The sequence below is a fragment of the Schistocerca gregaria genome, chromosome X, assembly GCF_023897955.1.
Source record: "Schistocerca gregaria isolate iqSchGreg1 chromosome X, iqSchGreg1.2, whole genome shotgun sequence".
NCBI classification, from domain to species: domain Eukaryota; kingdom Metazoa; phylum Arthropoda; class Insecta; order Orthoptera; family Acrididae; genus Schistocerca; species Schistocerca gregaria.
The window spans coordinates 765,750,968-765,769,735 of record NC_064931.1 but is presented as its reverse complement, the minus strand read 5'-3'; the positions used below and the strand labels follow the sequence as shown (position 1 = coordinate 765,769,735).

The following is an 18,768-nucleotide window of genomic DNA, read 5'->3' as shown; positions in this document are numbered from 1 at the left end:
CACTTCCACTCCAATGAGCGTGAATCCTTAATCCTTCCTGGTCATTCTGACAAATTTTTATGAATTCATTTGTATAGACAGTAGCAAATAAAATGTCCTGTGGTTCCTCTCCTGCTCCAAGTTGGCCCGTTTGACGTCCTACCCCCCTTTACATTCTACAAGTTTATTCTTCATTTCTACATATTTATTTCTCATCATAGTCACCCTGCCGACAAACACATTTCTCCCAACGAGAGATCAGTTTGTTGATACCGTCACTGTAGACTTTGACTTCGTTGTCGGAGCCACAACTTTACGCCTGCTTGTACCGCTTCATCGCTATCAAAGTGAAGTCATCAGATGTGTTCTTTCACTTATGGGAACAGGTGAAAATCGGATGGAACCAAGTCGGGACAGTATGGAGTATGACAGTTGACAATGAATGCAAGGCATCAGATTGTTGCAAACGCTGCAGCGCTCGGTGTGGCCTGGCATTGTCATGCTGAAGGAGAGAGTGTTACATGTGTGGACGAACTCTCCGAACTGGATACTTGATTACAGCATGCTGCTCCTCACGGACCGACATATTTACTCACACACTGCCACGTTACAATTCCGAGTCTTCTAGCGGCAGACAGCTGCATATACAGGGTGGTCCATTGATAGTGACCGGACCAAATATCTCACGAAATAAGCATCAAACGAAAAAACTACAAAGAACGAAACTCGTCCAGCTAGAAGTGGGAAACCAGATGGCGCTATGGCTGGCCCTCTAGATGGTGCTGCCATAGGTCAAACGGATATCAACTGCGTTTTTTTTTAAAATAGGAACCCTATTTTTTGTTACATATTCGTGTAGTACGTAAAGAAATATGAATGTTTTAGGTGGACCACTTTTTTCGCTTTGTGATAGATGGCGCTGTAATAGTCACAAACGTATAAATACGTAGTATCACGTAAAATTCCGCCAGTTCGGAAGGTATTTGCTTCGTGATACATTACCCGTGTCAAAATGGACCGTTTACCAATTGCGGAAAAGGCCGATATCGTGGCTATGTATGGCTATTGTGATCATAATGCCCAACGGGCGTGTGCTATCTATGCTGCTCGGTATCCTGGACGATGTCATCCTAGTGTCCGGACTGTTCGCCGGATAGTTACGTTATTTAAGGAAACAGAAAGTGTTCAGCCACATGGGAAACGTCAACCACGACCTGCAACAAATGATGATGCCCAAGTAGGTGTTTTAGCTGCTGTCGCGGCTAATTCGCATATCAGTAGCAGACAAATTGCGCGAGAATCGGGAATCTCAAAAACGTCGGTGTTGAGAATGCTACATCAACATCGATTACACCCGTACCATATTTCTATACACCAGGAACTGCATGGCGACGACTTTCAACGCCGTGTACAGTTCTGCCACTGGGCCCAAGAGAAATTACCGGACGATGACAGATTTTTTGCACGCGTTCTATTTAGCGACGAATCGCCATTCACCATCAGCGGTAACGTAAACCATCGTAATATGCACTATTGGGCAACGGAAAATCCACGATGGCTCCGACAAGTGGAACATCAGCGACCTTGGTGGGTTAATGTATGGTGCCTCATTATGGGAGGAAGGTTAATTGGCCCCCATTTTATAGGTGGCAATCTAAATGGTGCAACGTATGCAGATTTCCTGCGCAATTTTCTACCGATGTTACTACAAGCAAGATGTTTCACTGCATGACACAATGGCGATGTACTTCCAACGTGATGGATGTCCGGCACATGGCTCGCGTGCGGTTGAAGCGGTATTGAATAGCATATTTCATGACAGGTGGATTGGTCGTCGAAGCACCATTCCATGTCCCGCACGTTCACCGGATTTGATTTCCCCGGATTTCTATCTGTAGGAGAAGTAGAAGGATATTTGCTATCGTGATCCACCGACGACGCCTGACAACATGCGGCAGCGCATTGTCAGTACATGTGCGAACATTACGGAAGGCGAACTACTCGCTGTTGAGAGGAATGTCTTTACACGTATTGCCAAATGCATTGCGGTTGACGGACATAATTTTGAGCATTTATTGCATTAATGTGATATTTACAGGTAATCATGCTGTAACAACATGCTTTCTCAGAAATAAGTTCACAAAGGTACATGTATCACATTGGAACAACCGAAATAAAATGTTCAAACGTACCTACGTTCTGTATTTCAATTTAGAAAACCTACTTGTTACCATTTGTTCGTCTAAAATTGTGAACCATATGTTTGTGACTATTACAGCGCCATCTGTCACAAAGCGAAAAAAGTAGTCAACTAAAACATTCATATTTCTTTACGTACTACACTAATATGTAATAAAATATTGGGGTTCCTATTTTAAAAAATGCAGTTGATATCAGTTTGACCTATGGTAGCGCCATCTAGGGTGCCAACCTAGCGCCATCTGGTTTCCCCCTTCAAGCTAGACGAGTTTCGTTCTTTGTAGGTTTTTCGTTTGACGCTTATTTCGTGAGATATTTGTCCCGGTCACTATCCATGGACCACACTGTACTCAGCTGACTTCAGAGCGGCACCATTGCAGCGTCTTGTGTGGTCGGTCACTTCGCAGCATTCTGTCCTTTTTTTAAGATCAGTGGGTGAGAAAGCTTTCAATGTTTTCGACAACACTTTATTTCATTAAGTTTTTCAGATAATTTACTTTCTTCATTCAAAAATATTATATTTGGAAGACATATACGGATTCTACAGAACGAGTTATTGTAGCAATGAATGGAAGTGATCCCTGGTTTGAATTTCGGTGAGGTTATCCTGATATAAAAGCGATGCAGATAGTATCGCTGCCAGCACAATGGTATGGTCAAAAAGGAGCCGAAATAATATTTTCTTCTTTAAGTGAAAAATCTGTATACGTTCGTTTTAAAACAGAGAAGTTAGTGTAATAAAGACAAGGTATTCCAGGTGTTGAAATGGAAATGGGCGTTCGGCATTTTTGGCCGGGAGACCCCTCGCGAGGCAGATCCGGCGCCTTGGAGCAGGTCTTATTACATTCGACCCCGCATTGGGCGACTTACGCACCGGATGGGCATGAAATGATGATGAAGACAACACAACACCCAGTCCCTGAGCGGAGAAAATCTCCGACCCAGCCGGGAATCGAACCCGGGCCCCTTAGGATGGCAGTCCATGACGCTGACCATTCAGCCATCTTCTTTTTTCTTTTTTTTCCATTTTGTTCGATATAGTTAGTTGCGTTTAGTCCGGGCGGAAATCACAAGACATCCGTTCAAGTTGATCGTTGATTCCTTAACTCGGTTTATTTATTTATTTTTTTTATTACAAAGAGCACGCAGCCCTCTGACCGAACACGCTGATCTACCGTGCCGGCGGATATAAGAAAATGGGTCAAGCGCTGATAACTCAGCGGTGCCTCAACCTTATGCGTGTTCCATCCTTGTCTAGGGGACTGCTAACCGTCTCTCCATTCGTACAACACGGAATCGAACCCGCGCCCCTTAGGATGGCAGTCCGTCACCCTGACCATTCAGCAATCGGGGCAGACACTCGAAGCGTTGAAATTTACGCAACAGCCATTATAATGAGCAAAGACATTGGTAAGCATAAAGCGTACACCCATGAAATGTATTTGCAGTTGAGAATATGAACAATCATCAGCTGTATAACGGAATGCCGGCAGACGTGGCCGAGCGTTTCTAGGCACTTCAGTCCGGAACCGCGCTGCTGCTGCGGTCGCGGGTTCGAATCCTGCCTCGGGCATGGATGTGTGTGATGTCATTAGAATAGTTAGTTTTAAGTAGTTCTAAGTCTAGGGGACTGGTGACCTAAAATGTTGAGTCTCATAGTGCTTCCAGCCATTTGAACCTTTTTTTTTTTTGTATCGGAGTGATGATAATGAAACTTTGTTCCCAACCGTGAGTCGAATCCAGATTTCCCGCTTATCGCTTAACGGTCGCCTTACCAGTGCGGTAGCCGAGCACGACGCACGGCTGGACTCAAACTTCCATATGTCGTGAACCATGTGTCTACAATCCCCATTCGTATATTCACTATGTTTATTGCCGTACAGCGGAGTCATTTTAATCGAAAATCTCTTGCCTGGTGACGGCGGATAAATACGATATTGCAGTGGTGGTGTTGTTCAAAAGTACGATGTAATCTTCCTTCGGACATGCATGCATGCCCGAAAGAACAGTCACAGCGGCGACTATAGGCGTTATGAAGTAATAAAATGTATTCGTAGTGGTCAATCTGGATAACCATAATATGTATATTGGAATGAGGACAATAAAAATTTGTGCCAGACCAATACTCGAACCCGAATTTCCCCTTCTCGTGCGATTTTATTTTACAGTCAATACACGCACTGCAATATCGTATTTATTCGTCGACACCGAACAAGCGACTTTCAACTGAAATACCTCCCCTCAACGAGGATATACATAATGAATGTAAGAGTGCATGTTGTAGATACATGGCTGACGACGAATGGAAGTTTGGGTCTGGCCATGAGTCGTGCTCGGATAGTCTAATGGTAAGACGGCCGCGGGAGATCCGTGTTCAAGTCCCGGTCTGGCACAAAGTTTCATTGTTGTCATTCCGTTATACACGAAGCCCACGAGAAAGACAGGCCGCGGCGCGTACGTCACGAAGGTAGGTCTGAGCTCAGCAGAGAAAATAAGTTTCTAAACTTGTTAACTCGTAGCTGGGCGTGTATGCACTAACGAGAACTGCATCTTCTACAAGACTCTGCTATTATGAAATCGTACTGCTTCATATTCGTACAACAAAATGTAAGAACAATTCTCGACATAAACAGTATAACAGCTTGTTTGTCGCATTTAGTCTGTTCTGTGTAACTATCCTCATTTAATACAAAATGTTGTGCCTTATGCAGCTGATAATCATTTCGACATGATTTTTATTTTATTGTACCCCAGTAGAGCCGTAACAAATCATTAGTAGGCCAATGCACTTTGTATCATTGAAGGACTAATAACAGTGACATTCCATAATAACGTATTCCAGAAGAAGATGCAATTCTCGTTTGTACATACACACCCAGTTACGAGTTAACAGGTGTAGAAACGCAGTTTTTCTGCTACGTTGAGCGAGCAAGCTCGTCCTACCTTCGTGACGTACGTGCCGCGGCCTGTCTTTCTCGTACGACTCGATTATACAGCTGATGCTTGTCTACATTCGCAACTACGAATACATTTCACGTATTTCGCAATGGCTGTAGACGCCACATTGCCTGTTCCTTCGGATATGCATCGTGCTGCTGAATTACACAGGCACTGTAATATCGTGTATTATAAAGTGTACGACTGTTACAGTGGTAACGTGAGTACCATTACAGAAAAATTCACACACGGGGAAGTAGAGCCTAAGGCATCTAACATGCCACTACGTCTTTTTTCAATATGCTTGATTTGTGGTTAATGTACCACTATCGAATAATCTTTCCGTCCTCGCAGGGCAACTGTATACAATAACATGGGTGTGATATATTTTACGGTGATTCGGAAAGACAACACATACTTGAGATGGTAGCAATATGGACAAGTTCTAATTAACTTTTTGTAAAAATTTGTACCGTGCGTCTACGTATACACGGTCAGACCAAAAGGTTCCGAGACTGATTTAATTCCTGGCGTATAAATGACGTCAGTGCCGTAGCTACGTTGGCAGCTTGAACTAACAATTGCAAACAGCACATGTGCATTCGACAAGTCAGTTTTGAGCAGAGCTTTTTAAGTAGTGGACGAGAACATAATCAACATCTACGTAATGGTAATCAGTGCAAAGCAATACAACCACTACTGTCAATACACTTTGTAATTCTAATATTTTTAGCACTCAATCTCACTACGTCATAAAACATTAAGAAAATAAATAAAAAACGACGGAACGTAACAGTACGAGTACATTCTATAGAGCCGTTGTAGCATCTCCCCGACCGATACCTTCAACGTAAAGAGCTTCATCAAAAATTAAAGAAAACTGCGCTGGGTGCATAAGCGTGCAGCTAAACTCTTCTGGTAAGCTCCTTTCATGTTTGAAAGAGGAAGGAAAGCGCGACTGCGAGTACAAAAGCAGAGTGGCCAATTAAAGCTGACATTGTTCATCGATACCACGCTGCGGCATTTTCTCTTGCAAACAACCGTGTCCCACTCTCGGTCTTTAAAGTCGGCTTGCACTGTTATCTGTACACAGCAGTCCAAGCAGACCTTTCTGTTTCATTCTTCCAGTCAGAAGGGCATCTACGGAAAATGTCCGGAATTATTTTATTGCTATTCTGATAGCAGCAAAAATTGTGGTAACTAAATGAAGCCTGATGACACGGATGCCTTAGAAGAGAAATACACGGACAACCATTACCTGTAGACAAAAATAAAAGAACAGGAGATATGAAGTACAGCAACAACGAGAAGTGCGACTCAGCCACTATGTTTGCCTGCGACAAGAAACCAAATTTCGGGAAACATTTTTCGATGTCGTGTTAAGGCCTAAAGCGATTTTGCTAGACCGGTCAGATATCGGTTTTCCAGTCTCCAGTTGCTTTACATAATTGGCATCTGAAAACCCCCTTCCCATTTCTAATTTATTCAGTACAACGGCTCCTTCTCTTCAGTTAAATATTAAAGGTAGACACATTCATGCTCAGTGTAATACTGGGTAGTGGGCTGTAATTACCATACGGTGCCAAAACTTGGTATATATTATAGTGCGTTGATGCGAAACCGATTTACGTTGGAAAAAAAATTAGTTTAAAGTTTTGGCCATCTTGTGCAGATCTGGCACTGTGAATCCAGGGTAGACGTATAGGAATGTTTTCATATGCAATGGATTATGAACGGGATGTGGGCAGAAAAGGTCAGACAGATAAGAAAGGCGTAATGTTGATTTCATTATTAACTGCCGCAACAGGAGCACCAGAAAAGTCGGTGAGATCCCGTACATTACCAGGTTTGCACCTGGTGGCCAAAACTGGAACTTTTTTTTTCAACGGAAATCCGTTTCGCCTTAACGTATTAAAATATCTACTAAGTTTCACTGCTATATGGTAATTGCATCCCACACTGAACCTCCACAAGAAGCTGCTCTTTGGTTATATGGTTCAATTGTCTCTGAGCAACATGGGACTTAACATCTGAGGTCATCAGTCCCCTAGAACTTAGAACTACTTAAACCTAACTAACCTAAAGACATCACACACATCCATGCCCGAGGCAGGATTCGAACCTGCGGCCGTAGCAGTCGCGCGGTTCCGGACTGAAGCGCCTAGGACCGCTCGGCCACTGCAGCCGGCGATAAATCTAATGCGGATAGGGAAGGAGTCGGCCCTTGGCTAAATTGCCGTCTTTATGAAACCATTTCAGCATTCCAGTATGCACCTGTTGTGGTGGAATCCATGAAAATCTAAGGACGGCGGGCCGGAGTTTTGAGTTGCGTGTCTAACTTAAACGAGTGTGTGGTCCTATCAGCTACGTCTCCTCTGTCGGTGGCTGTGCTGTTACGGCACAGAATAGTAAGGGGTTGAAAATTAGAAACTTTTAATAAAACTTATTCACCTTGCTACAAACAAAGTGCGGTCATGTCAGAAGCAGAGACAGAACCAGGAAATGAGCGGTATGCCCAAGTGAGTCAGGCCTCAGCATTTTACAACACTGCTCCGAGAGAGAGAGAGAGAGAGAGAGAGAGAGAGAGAGAGAGAGAGAGATCAGCACAAAATAGCATGGGACAGAAAACCAACGGAGACGTGAGACGCATATTGGTCAGCTCGTAAGAGATGTATAGGCGGAATAAGGAGGACACATGTGGTCATTACGAATAGGGCATCACGTCATAGCTTCACGTTAGCTCCCTACAAATACTCGAGCTCTCCTGCTCAATACTCGAACCCTATAGTTCTCATGGAGTTAATCATTGAGATCGATGGCGTTAACAGTAATAGCACTCGAATCCATGATTACGATACTGTAAATTTGGAAATTTGTGATAAGGTCTTACGGGACCAAACTGCTGAGGTCATCGGTCCCTAAGCCTACACACACACCCATGCCCGAGGGGGACTCGAACCTCCGACGGGGGCAGCCGCCCGTACCGTGGCAAGACGCCCAAGACCGCCCGGCTACCCCGCACGGCATTACGTAACTGTAGCCAATCTATGTCCTAGATACTGCAAAACAGTCTACGAACCAGCCGAAGATGTACCTGAGATGACTGTCTTCGCCGGCCGGAGTGGCCGATCGGTTCTAGGCCCTACAGTCTGGAGCCGCGCGACCGCTACGGTCGCAGGTTCGAATCCTGCCTCGGGCATGGATGTGTGTGATGTCCTTACAATAGTTAGTTCTATGGGGTTGATGACCTCAGAAGTTAAGTTCAACAGAGCTCAGAACCATTTGAACCATTTGACTGTCTTCGTCTAATTAACTTCATACTATTCGCCGCCTGCCATTGGTGATGGAGACCATCCGACAACACCACATAGTGGAGTGCTGACCTCACCGAACTTCAGCGTGGAAACCAGCAGCAGGGCGCCGTGGGGTCCACGTTGCCGTTCAACATATAGGCGCCTCCGGGAGCTGAAACCTAGGAATGAGATCGAACGACCACACGACTTCTGACAACACCGTATCGCGAATGGGTCATCAAGTGTGAACATAGAATTCGAAGTGGGATCGAGCACGCTCCAGCAGCTAGTACGAGACCATTCGTGCTGGGGCATAGCCGCGCAGGCAGCGCGCCACGGCGCTAGGTCACTCACTCTTCGCCTAGGCTTGCAGAGAAGGACCTGACACGGCAGCCGTCAGCGGGAATCCAATACCAGCTGAATGACTCATCCGCTACAAGCCTGTGTGGAAAGACGACTGTAAACATCGTCAATAAATAATTGAACTCTGACAATATTGTATGTTAACTGGGGACCTAGAAACGACGAAGAGGCTCGTCCCCGCCGCAGCCGCAGTGGTCCCAAACTCCACGACGACTACCGCAGTCCACTTCACTCCTCAGCCGCCCCACACCGAACCCATGGTTACTGTGCGGTTCGGCCCCCGTTGGACCCCCAGGGAACGTCTCACACTAGACGAGTGTAACCCCCATGTTTCCGTGGCAGAGTAATGGTGGTGTACGCGTACGTGGAGAACTTGTTTGCGCAGCAATCGCCGACATAGTGTAACTGAGGCGGAATAAGAGGAACCAGTCCGCATTCGCCGAGGCAGATGGAAAACCGCCTAAAAACCATCCACAGACTGGACGGTTCACCGGACCTCGACACAAATCCGCCGGGCGGAGTCGTGCCGGGGACCAGGCGCTCCTTCCCGCCCGGAAAACCGTGCGTTAGACCGCACGGCCAACCGAGCGGGCCATTTCACGGTTACCCAACTGCTATCCTGACTTCACGCAGAAGTGTCGACGCTCGGCTCCTTTGTAGTACCAATGAAAAAGCTCTCAGATTTCGTCACTGGAACGGGTTCGTTTCCTATCAATCAGTTTTCTTAAAAGAGCTATATTGCGTAATGTCCTTGCCGTGGTCCACGACCCTTCCCCACTGCTGATTACCCAAACTGTGTGTAACAAAGCTCTATGGCCGTCCACTGACCCGCGAGACAAGTACAGAAAATTATAATCCTGACAACTTATTATTGCACTGACATCAAAAATTCCAAGCCCCAACCACCGGACAGGAAACATACAAAGCTATCAAACGCCATTTCATCTGCAACTGGCTCTTTGCAACGTTGCCAGCAGTCTCAACAAAGAAAGCAATCTCGGGGAAACAGTTCAACTACGTGAACGTAAGAAATCCACAAAAAATTAAATATTCCAGATACCTACAAGCTCCCTAACATGATGAGAAATCTTTCGCCGAATAACAATTCTAGCAATATCTAAACCAGTTTACATCCGACTCTGAGAGAGAAAACGATCGGTGAACTATTTCTGCTGCAAAGCTTTCTCCATAATCCGCAAGAGCTTGCACTCAAAAGATGAATTCTAGCTACTAAAGTGCTAATAACTCAGCCTCCAGGACCTAATGGATCAAGCTTCTTTCCTCTAAGAAAATCTACTATTACCTCCTCGATTCTCGTGAGTTCACAGAAAATCCTTGGATCTCAAACATTCAGATGACTTGGCCAATCAGAGATGTAACTTCCAGCTACACTGGTGTGCAAAAATTAAGGACGAAAGCAACTTTCAGGTGCTGTGTCAGTGCCAAGGTACATAGCTCTACGTTACTAGGAACATACATAGAAGAACGGCTACGGTACTATCTAGTCATTCTACTATAGTGGTGTAGGGAAACAACAAAAAACTTAAATCTGGAAATACTTTAACGATTGGAATTCGTTTTTCCCGAACTCCAGTCCAAAAACTCACTGAGGTTTTACATGGGCATTTTTTTCTTATAAAGAACGCAATGCACAGAAATAAAAAGATGAATAAATAAGACATTTAGCCACAACCTGAGTTCAAGACGCTAAAGGTGTGCGACGTACCTGGGAGCAAAAAGCCAGGCCCGAAATTTAACCGACAGGAAGAAGATGCTGTGATTTGCAAATGATTAGCTTTTCAGAGCAGTCACACAAGGCTGGCGCCGGTGGCGACAACTACAACGTGCTGACATGTGGAAAGTTTCCAACCGATTTCTCATACACAAACAGTAGTTGACCGGCGTTGCCTGCTGAAACGTTGTGATGCCTCGTGTAAGGAGGAGAAATGCGTACCATCACGTTTCTGACTTTGATAAAGGTCGGATTGTAGCCTATGGCGATTGCGGCTTATCGTATCGCAACATTGCTACTCGCGTTGGTCGAGATCCAACGACTGTTAGCAGAATATGGAATCGGTGGGTTCAGGAGGGTAATACGGAACGCCGCGCTCGATCCCAACGACCTCGTATCACTAGCAGTCGAGATGACAAGCATCTTATCCGCATGGCTGTAACGGATCGTGCAGCCACGTCTCGATGCCTGAGTCAACAGATGGGGACGTTTGCAAGACAACGACCATCTGCACGAACAGTCCGACGACGTTTGCAGTAGCATGGACTATCAGCTCGGATACCATGGCTGCGGTTACCCTTGACGCTGCATCACAGACAGGAGTGCCTGCGATGGTGTACTCAATGAGGAACCTGGGTGCACTAATGGCAAAACGTCATTTTTTCGGATGAATCCAGGTTCTGTATACAGCATCATTATGGACGCATCCGTGTTTGGCGGCATCGCAGTGAACGCGCATTTGAAGAGTGTATTTGTCATCTCCATACTGGCGTATCACCAGGCGTGATGGTATGGGGTGCCATTGGTCACACGTCTCGGTCACCTCTTGTTCGCACTGACGGCACTTTGAACAGTGGACGTTACATTTCAGATGTTTTACGACCCGTGGATCTACCCTTCATTCGATCCCTGCGAAATCGATACATTTCAGCAGGATAATGCACGACCGTATGTTGCACGCCCTGTACGGGCCTTTCTGGATACACAAAATGTTCGACTTCTGCCCTGGCCAGCACATTCTCCAGATATCTCTCACCAGTTGAAAACTTCTGGTCAATGGTGGCCGAGCAACTGGCTCGTCACAATACGCCAGTCACTACTCTTGATGAACTGTGGTATCGTGTTGAAGCTGTATGGACAGCTGTACCTGTACTTGTCATTTAATCTCTGTTTGACTCAATGACCAGGCGTATCAAGGCCGTTATTACGGCCAGAGGTGGTTGTTCTGGCTACCGATTTCTCAGGATCTATGCACCCAAATTGCGTGAAAATGTAATCACATGTCAGTTCCAGTATAATATATTTGTCCAATGAATACCCATTTACCATCTGCATTTCTTCTTGGTGTAGCAATTTTAATGCCCAGTAGTGTAAAATAGCACCGGTTGGAATTTTCTGCGACCTCAGTAAGGCGTTTGACTATGTGAATCACAGTGTTATCCTCGATAAATTGACATTTTCTGGGGCTGGGGGTATAGACAACGAATGGGTAATGCCATATCTAACCAAGAGAGTGCAGAATTTTGTGTCTAGTAATTTAAGCAATATAATTCAGGGGCATAATTCTGACTGCGGGGAAATCACCTATGGAGTTCCGCGAAGTTCAGTGAGGAAATAATAAATAAGGTGAAATTTCAAAATTCTTAGCGGACCATACTAATGAGAACTCAAACTGGAAAAAAAATATTTCAGAACTCCTGAAACAACTTGGTGTAGCCACATTTGCGCTTAGAATCATTGCAAAACTTGGAGTGAGACAGATCAGTCAGTTGACATATTTTGCATATTTTTGTCCAATAATGTCATACAGAATAATGTTCGGGGGTAACTCATCTGCAAGAAAGAAAGTCTTCATTGCGCAGAAACATGCAATAAGAATAATACACGGTGTCACCCACGATCATCTTGTAGCCATCTGCGTAAAGAGTTGGGCATTCTAACTACTCCTTCACAGTATATTTATTCCCTTAAGGAAGATGATGTAAATATACCACTTCAGTTCAAAATGAACAATAAGGTATTTAAATACAATACCAGAAGGAAAAATGGCATTCATTACTCCACATTAACGCTGTCTCGCACAAAAAGCGCTGTACAATGCTGCAAGAAAAATTTTTTTCACCCACCCAGTGGTATAAAATGTCTGGCAGAAAGCAAAGTACAATTTGAAAGCTCCCCCTACTCCGTAGAAGAATTTCTGTTATTGTAATTAGATGTGTTCTGAACGTAACCGTACTTATAAATTAATCTGCGATGTGAATGTAAAATGAATCGTTCCACATCATTACGACCTGCAGTCCAAATTATCCATGGGACATATACAGGTAACTAAATAACTGACCGAAATTTGGGCTATGCTAATTACTTTTTGTTATTTCTCTCTCGTGTGACGGCAGATAAAGCTAGAAACTCAAGAAATATTACAAGTAACAGTCCTACTTTATTTAGTTTTCTCTTAACAGTTTCTTGGATAACATTTTTCAGACGAGTTTGAAAGCGAGAATTTTCGAAAACCTGTTCCTAATTGCGCCTACACCTGTTTTAATATCATGTATGTTGAAACTTTGCGCTGCCTTTCTCTAGATTGCTTCCGAGATTTAGTGGCAGGTTTCTTGTCTTAAGCAGCATTATTTTTCGAGGCACGAGCATAATTTTACTGTTTTCATTGTTACAGCTACTAGAACTTTCGAGATTCTTTTTGGGGAGATGGTCAACACTGTTCTCTCTCCAGCTTACCATTTGTGATTTATTACCTGTACCACGTCCTTGGATGAGATGTAAATGGAAACGGCACTGGACTTGGAAGGAGACTTTTGAAATGGTGCAGCATTATCATAAAATTGAAATCATACTATCGAAATTCTGCAGAGTAATAGGCACATGGTCTATGATATGAATGCCCCTAATATCGCCTGTAGGTGAACACTGGACACGTGTTGATGGGCGGTATTATGCACACAGCTCAGCTGATACACTCACCCGTAAAATGGAAGCACAATAAATTTTTTTTTATTGGGTTAAGCCGTGGTATTCTCCATTTAAGGCGCCATCAAATAGTGACAACAGAAAGAAGTATAGATCGGATTTATCGATTTCCTTGACAGCCAGTATAGAGTTCAATAGCTTATAAAATTTCTAACTTTGTCACTTATTTGTCACAACGTGACGTGTTACACTGTAATCTATCAGTCGTGCTCTGAAGGTAGCTTGTAATAGTGTAAACCGTCCACGATCATCTACATCATTTGGCTGTTGTGAGTGAATTAATGAACCAGTTCCAATTGCATTTAATGCAATTTTTCTGATATTATTATTTATTTTGAGACTCTGCGTGACTTTTCGCAATTTGCAACAAGACCAACTTTTAAAGTCACACACAGACCCACCATACAGAACAGAAAATCAGCTTGTACAGTACAGTGCCTATCACAGTAAAAGTACTTCCAAAAAGATTTATAATACTTGGATGGCCACATTAAGTGTCGGTAGCTGCTATTTCCTTGCAGTTCAATTGCAAAACTTATAACATAAATCTCTTCGACAGGCAAACAGACGCATGTCTGGTAGACAACAATAAATAATGCTGAGATTGAAAATATTAATAAGCATGTGCCAATATACATACGTTGAATGAAATTTGCTTAAGGACTTCTACCTTCAACAGCTGCTCGCTTTAAAACGTGTACAACCCGAGGGAGTTAAAAGATCGTGACATTTTGTTAGAAAAATTTACACAATAATTGATAATACACTAAAAAGAAGATGATGAGTCGCAAAACTTAGCAGTTAAAGAGTGTGTGAGATGAAGAGCTGTGTACATTTAATCTCTGAGAATCTGGACGGCAATCATCTTGGGATGTTTCAAATGTAGCAAACAACTATGCAAGCAATTTATTTCTTTACACAAAATTAAATTGACTACAGATCTTCTTTGGAAGACTCGTCACTTTGTATCACTACTCCGTTTTCCAGAATATGATTCGGTCTTAGGATGTAATGAATTCAAAGCACAATGAGGGCAGAAAATGACGGAGACGGAATTGACAAAGTTGCGCTCACCACCCTGCCAGCGTTTTTGAAGGTATGCTGAAAGCTTCAACCTGTAATTTCTGGGAGGTTTCGAAATCCACGCTGTTCATTGTATTTATATGAAATCAGTAGTTTCTTACACAACCTGTAATTAATATAGTTTGAGAAAGGACCAACGAACCAGGCACTGTGAGGACATTGCCTAGAAAATCACTTCTCAAGCGATACAGCCTTTACAAGTATTCATGGACTGAGAGCGAGACCAAGATTAAACGTAATTACAAAAGCCTCAGCATAATTCATTATCATAATTCTGTAGCTACTCTATGATCATCATTTGAGTAAAAAATGCTGTGATATTTGGGACTATACGCTCCCCGGGATTCCTGGCAGCAGCGTTCGGGCTTTAGTTACAACGAGCCAGTTTTAATTTCCCGCCGGAGGAGGGCCATGTTCCTGCACTTGGACTTTGTCCAAAACGGCAATGTCCGTCTTTAATAACTTCGCTGTCTAAGAGAAGGTAAACCCTAGCAAGGAAAAAAAGGAGAAGAAAAGGAGAATAGTGCTCTGCAGTTGTTGTCTTCGTTTAATCTTAACATGATACCGGCCTTGTAACGTTTATGAAAAAATCTATTTCTGTCTTAATTAAGACCGCAGAAATGTGCAGCATTTGCACACCTAGTGTAAATATTACAGTATACACGGTACACAAATAAAACTATTTACAACGTACATTTTGCTGTTTTAGCCTGTATGTACTTTTTGCATTAACAGGAGTCATCCCAGCAGCATGCTACCTACGATGGGTAACTAATTATTGCCTTGCATTAATGTTTCGCACATACCCAATCCCACTTACGCGTTTATACTTAGGTTGACTAAGTCTGACTTTTTGGGTCACCAGGAGGCAGATTATTTCTTTTTAATTGTTCCCAATATCTGTATTTACAGCCACATGCAGGTATTACTGGCGCCTATGTGTTATATAAACACGAACATTTTGACTAGGCTACTTCATTCGAATGTCTGCGAATGTTTGCAAATGATTCGAATTTATATATAGATAAGAAATGTTTGCCAGGCATTTCGAATTGTCTCTACGTCAGATTAGTAATGCAAAGACACAAGCACCACTTATTTTACGGCCGGCCAGAGTGGCCGAGTGGTTCTAGGCGCTTCAGTCTCGAACCGCGTGACCGCTACGGTCGCAGGTTCGAATCCTGCCTCGGGCATGGATGTGTGTGGTGTCCTTAGGTTAGTTAGGTTTAATTAGTTCTCAGTTATAGGCTACTGATGACCTCAGAAATTAAGTCGCATAGTGCTCAGAGCCAGCCATTTGATAATGCAGTTAAAAAGGGAAAAAAAATTAACTCCAAACTCGAAAAAATTCTCTTGAGAAATACTTATTTTATTAAGATTGTTAATTTAATGAAATAGTGTTATATAGTCACTGTTATTTGAGTATAGTTCTAACGATTCTTCAGGTTTTCTTCCTTTTTTTGCCATCAGTCTACTGACTGGTGAATTCCTTTCCTGTGCTAACCTCTTCATCTCAGAGTAGCACTTGCAACCTACGTCCTCAATTATTTGCTTCACGTATTTCAGTCTCTGTCTTCCTCTACAGTTTTTGCCCTCTACAGCTCCCTCTAGTACCATAGAAGTCATTCCCTCATGTCTTAGCACATGTCCTATCATCCTGTCCCTTCTCCTTATCAGTGTTTCCCACATATTCCTTTCCTCTTCCTTTATACTTACTTAATCTTCAACTTTAAACATTTTTAATTACTTTACCACTGCACGGTCAAAATGACAATAATTCTGTGTTCGTGCGTCGCTCTAGGTGAGTAACATCTTTTCCAGTTTTGTTTACAAATGTGATAACGTCTTTGACGATGACAGTCAGTTCAAGTATGAAAAAATGGTTCAAATGGCTCTGAGCGCTATGGGACTTAACTTCTGAGGTCATCAGTTGCCTAGAACTTAGAACTACTTAAACCTAACTAACATAAGGACATCACAAACGTCCATACCCGAGGCAGGATTCGAACCTGCGAACGTAGCAGTTGCGCGGTTCTGGACTGAGCGCCTAGAACCGCTAGACCACCGCGGCCGGCTGTTCAAGTATGGTGACAGTCATGCAAGCCGAAAACCCGTTAACTAAATAAATAAATCAATAAGTAGAACATACACAATATTAGGATTTTCATTTATAATTATGTAGTTCTACGAAGAAGCAAGGGAAGACTCAATTAAAATAGGAATCTTAACGAAATGAACGACAGAGATACATTTCATTTGATTTAACGATTTTTACCGTCCTCCTCTCCTATGTAAGTCTAGGCGACTACGTGCAAATCCGTTTGAATATTTCCTCTGGTACTGTCGTTCTAACCAGGCAACTGACAGACTTCTTTTAACTCACTGTTCAAGAGATACGCGAAGGTTATACTTCGTTTATTCTCAGCAGAAAGATGTCCAACAGCTTGTCATGCAAAGATCGAGATATACAGGGTGGTCCATTGATAGTGACAGGGGCAAAACATCTCACGAAATATGCATCAAACGAAAAAAAACTACAAAGAACGAAACTCGTATAGCTTCAAGGGGGAAACCAGATAGCACTATGGTTGGCCCCCTAGATGGCGCTGCCATAGGTCAAACGGATATCAACTGCGGTTTTTAAGTAGGAACCCCCATTTTTATTACATATTCGTGTAGTACGTAAAGAAATATTAATGTTTTAGGTGGACCACCTTTTTCGCTTCGTGATAAATGGCGCTGTAATAGTCACAAACGTATAAGTACGTGGCATCACGTAACATTCCGCCAGTGAGGACGGTATTTGCTTCGTGAAACATTACCCGCGTTGTCGATATCGTGTTGATGTATGGCTACTGTGATCAAAATGCCCAATGGGCGTGTGCTATGTATGCTGCTCGGTATCGTGGACGATATCATCCAAGTGTCCGGACCGTTCGCCGGATAGTTACGTTATTTAAGGCAACAGGAAGTGTTCAGCCACATGTGAAACGTCAACCACGACCTGCATCAAATGATGACGCCCAAGTAGGTGTTTTAGCTGCTGTCGCGGCAAATCCGCACATCAGCAGCAGACAAATTGCGTGAGAATCGGGAATCTCGAAAACGTCGGTGATGAGAATGCTACATCAACATCGACTGCACCTGTACCATTTCTCTATGCACCAGGAATTGCATGGCGACGACTTTGAAAGTCGTGTACACTTCTGCCACTGGGCACAAGAGAAATTACGAGACGATGACAGATTTTTTGCACGCGTTCTATTTAGCGACGAAGCGTCATTCACCAACAGCGGTAACGTAAACCGGCATAATATGCACTATTGGAAAATCCACGATGGCTGCGACAAGTGGAACATCAGCGACGTTGGCGGTTTAATTTATGGTGCGGCATTATGGGAGGAAGGATAATTGGCCCCCATTTTATCGATGGCAATCCATATGGTGCAATGTATGCTGATTTCCTACGTAATGTTCTACCGATGTTCCTACAAGATGTTTCAGTGTAAGACAGAATGTCGATGTACTTCCAACATGATGGATGTCCGGCACATACCTCGCGTGCGTTTGTATTGGTACTGAATAGCATATTTCATGACAGGTGGATTGGTCGTCGAAGCACCATACCATGGCCCGCACAAACACCGGATCTGACGTCCCCGGACTTCTTTGTGTGGGGAAAGTTTAAGGATATTTGCTATCGTGATCCACTGACAACGCCTGAAAACATGCATCAGTTCATTGTCAATGCATGTGCGAACATTACGGAAGGCTAACTACTCGCTGTTGAGAGGAATGTCATTACACGTATTGACAAATGCATTGCGGTTGACAGACATAATTTTGAGCATTTATTGCAATAATGTGGTATTCACAGGTAATCACGCTGTAACAGGATGCTTTCTCATAAATGGTAAGTTCACAAAGGTACAACCGAAATAAAATGTTCAAACGTACCTATGTTCTGTATTTTAATTTAAAAAACCTACCTGTTACCAACTGTTCGCCTAAAATTGTGAGTCATATGTTTGTGACTATTACAGCGCCATCTGTCACAAAGCGAAAAAGTAGTCAACTAAAACATTCATATTTCTTTACGTACTACACATATATGTAATAAAAAATGGGGATTCCTATTTTAAAAAACGTGGTTGATATCCATTTGACTTATGGCAGCGCCATCTAGAGGGCCAACCA

General features: G+C 43.3%; 1 protein-coding gene and 1 non-coding gene across 2 annotated transcripts in view; one reads left to right on the top strand and one right to left on the bottom strand.

The window, feature by feature from the left end:
• Positions 1-18,768, top strand: part of LOC126298404 (gamma-aminobutyric acid type B receptor subunit 2) — a 1,564,981-nt gene that overhangs the window by 1,108,376 nt on the left and 437,837 nt on the right. The window lies entirely within an intron of this gene.
• LOC126300081 (U6atac minor spliceosomal RNA) lies at positions 3,368-3,470 on the bottom strand. The gene has a single exon (XR_007552884.1). It is a non-coding gene; the product is annotated as a U6atac minor spliceosomal RNA (small nuclear RNA).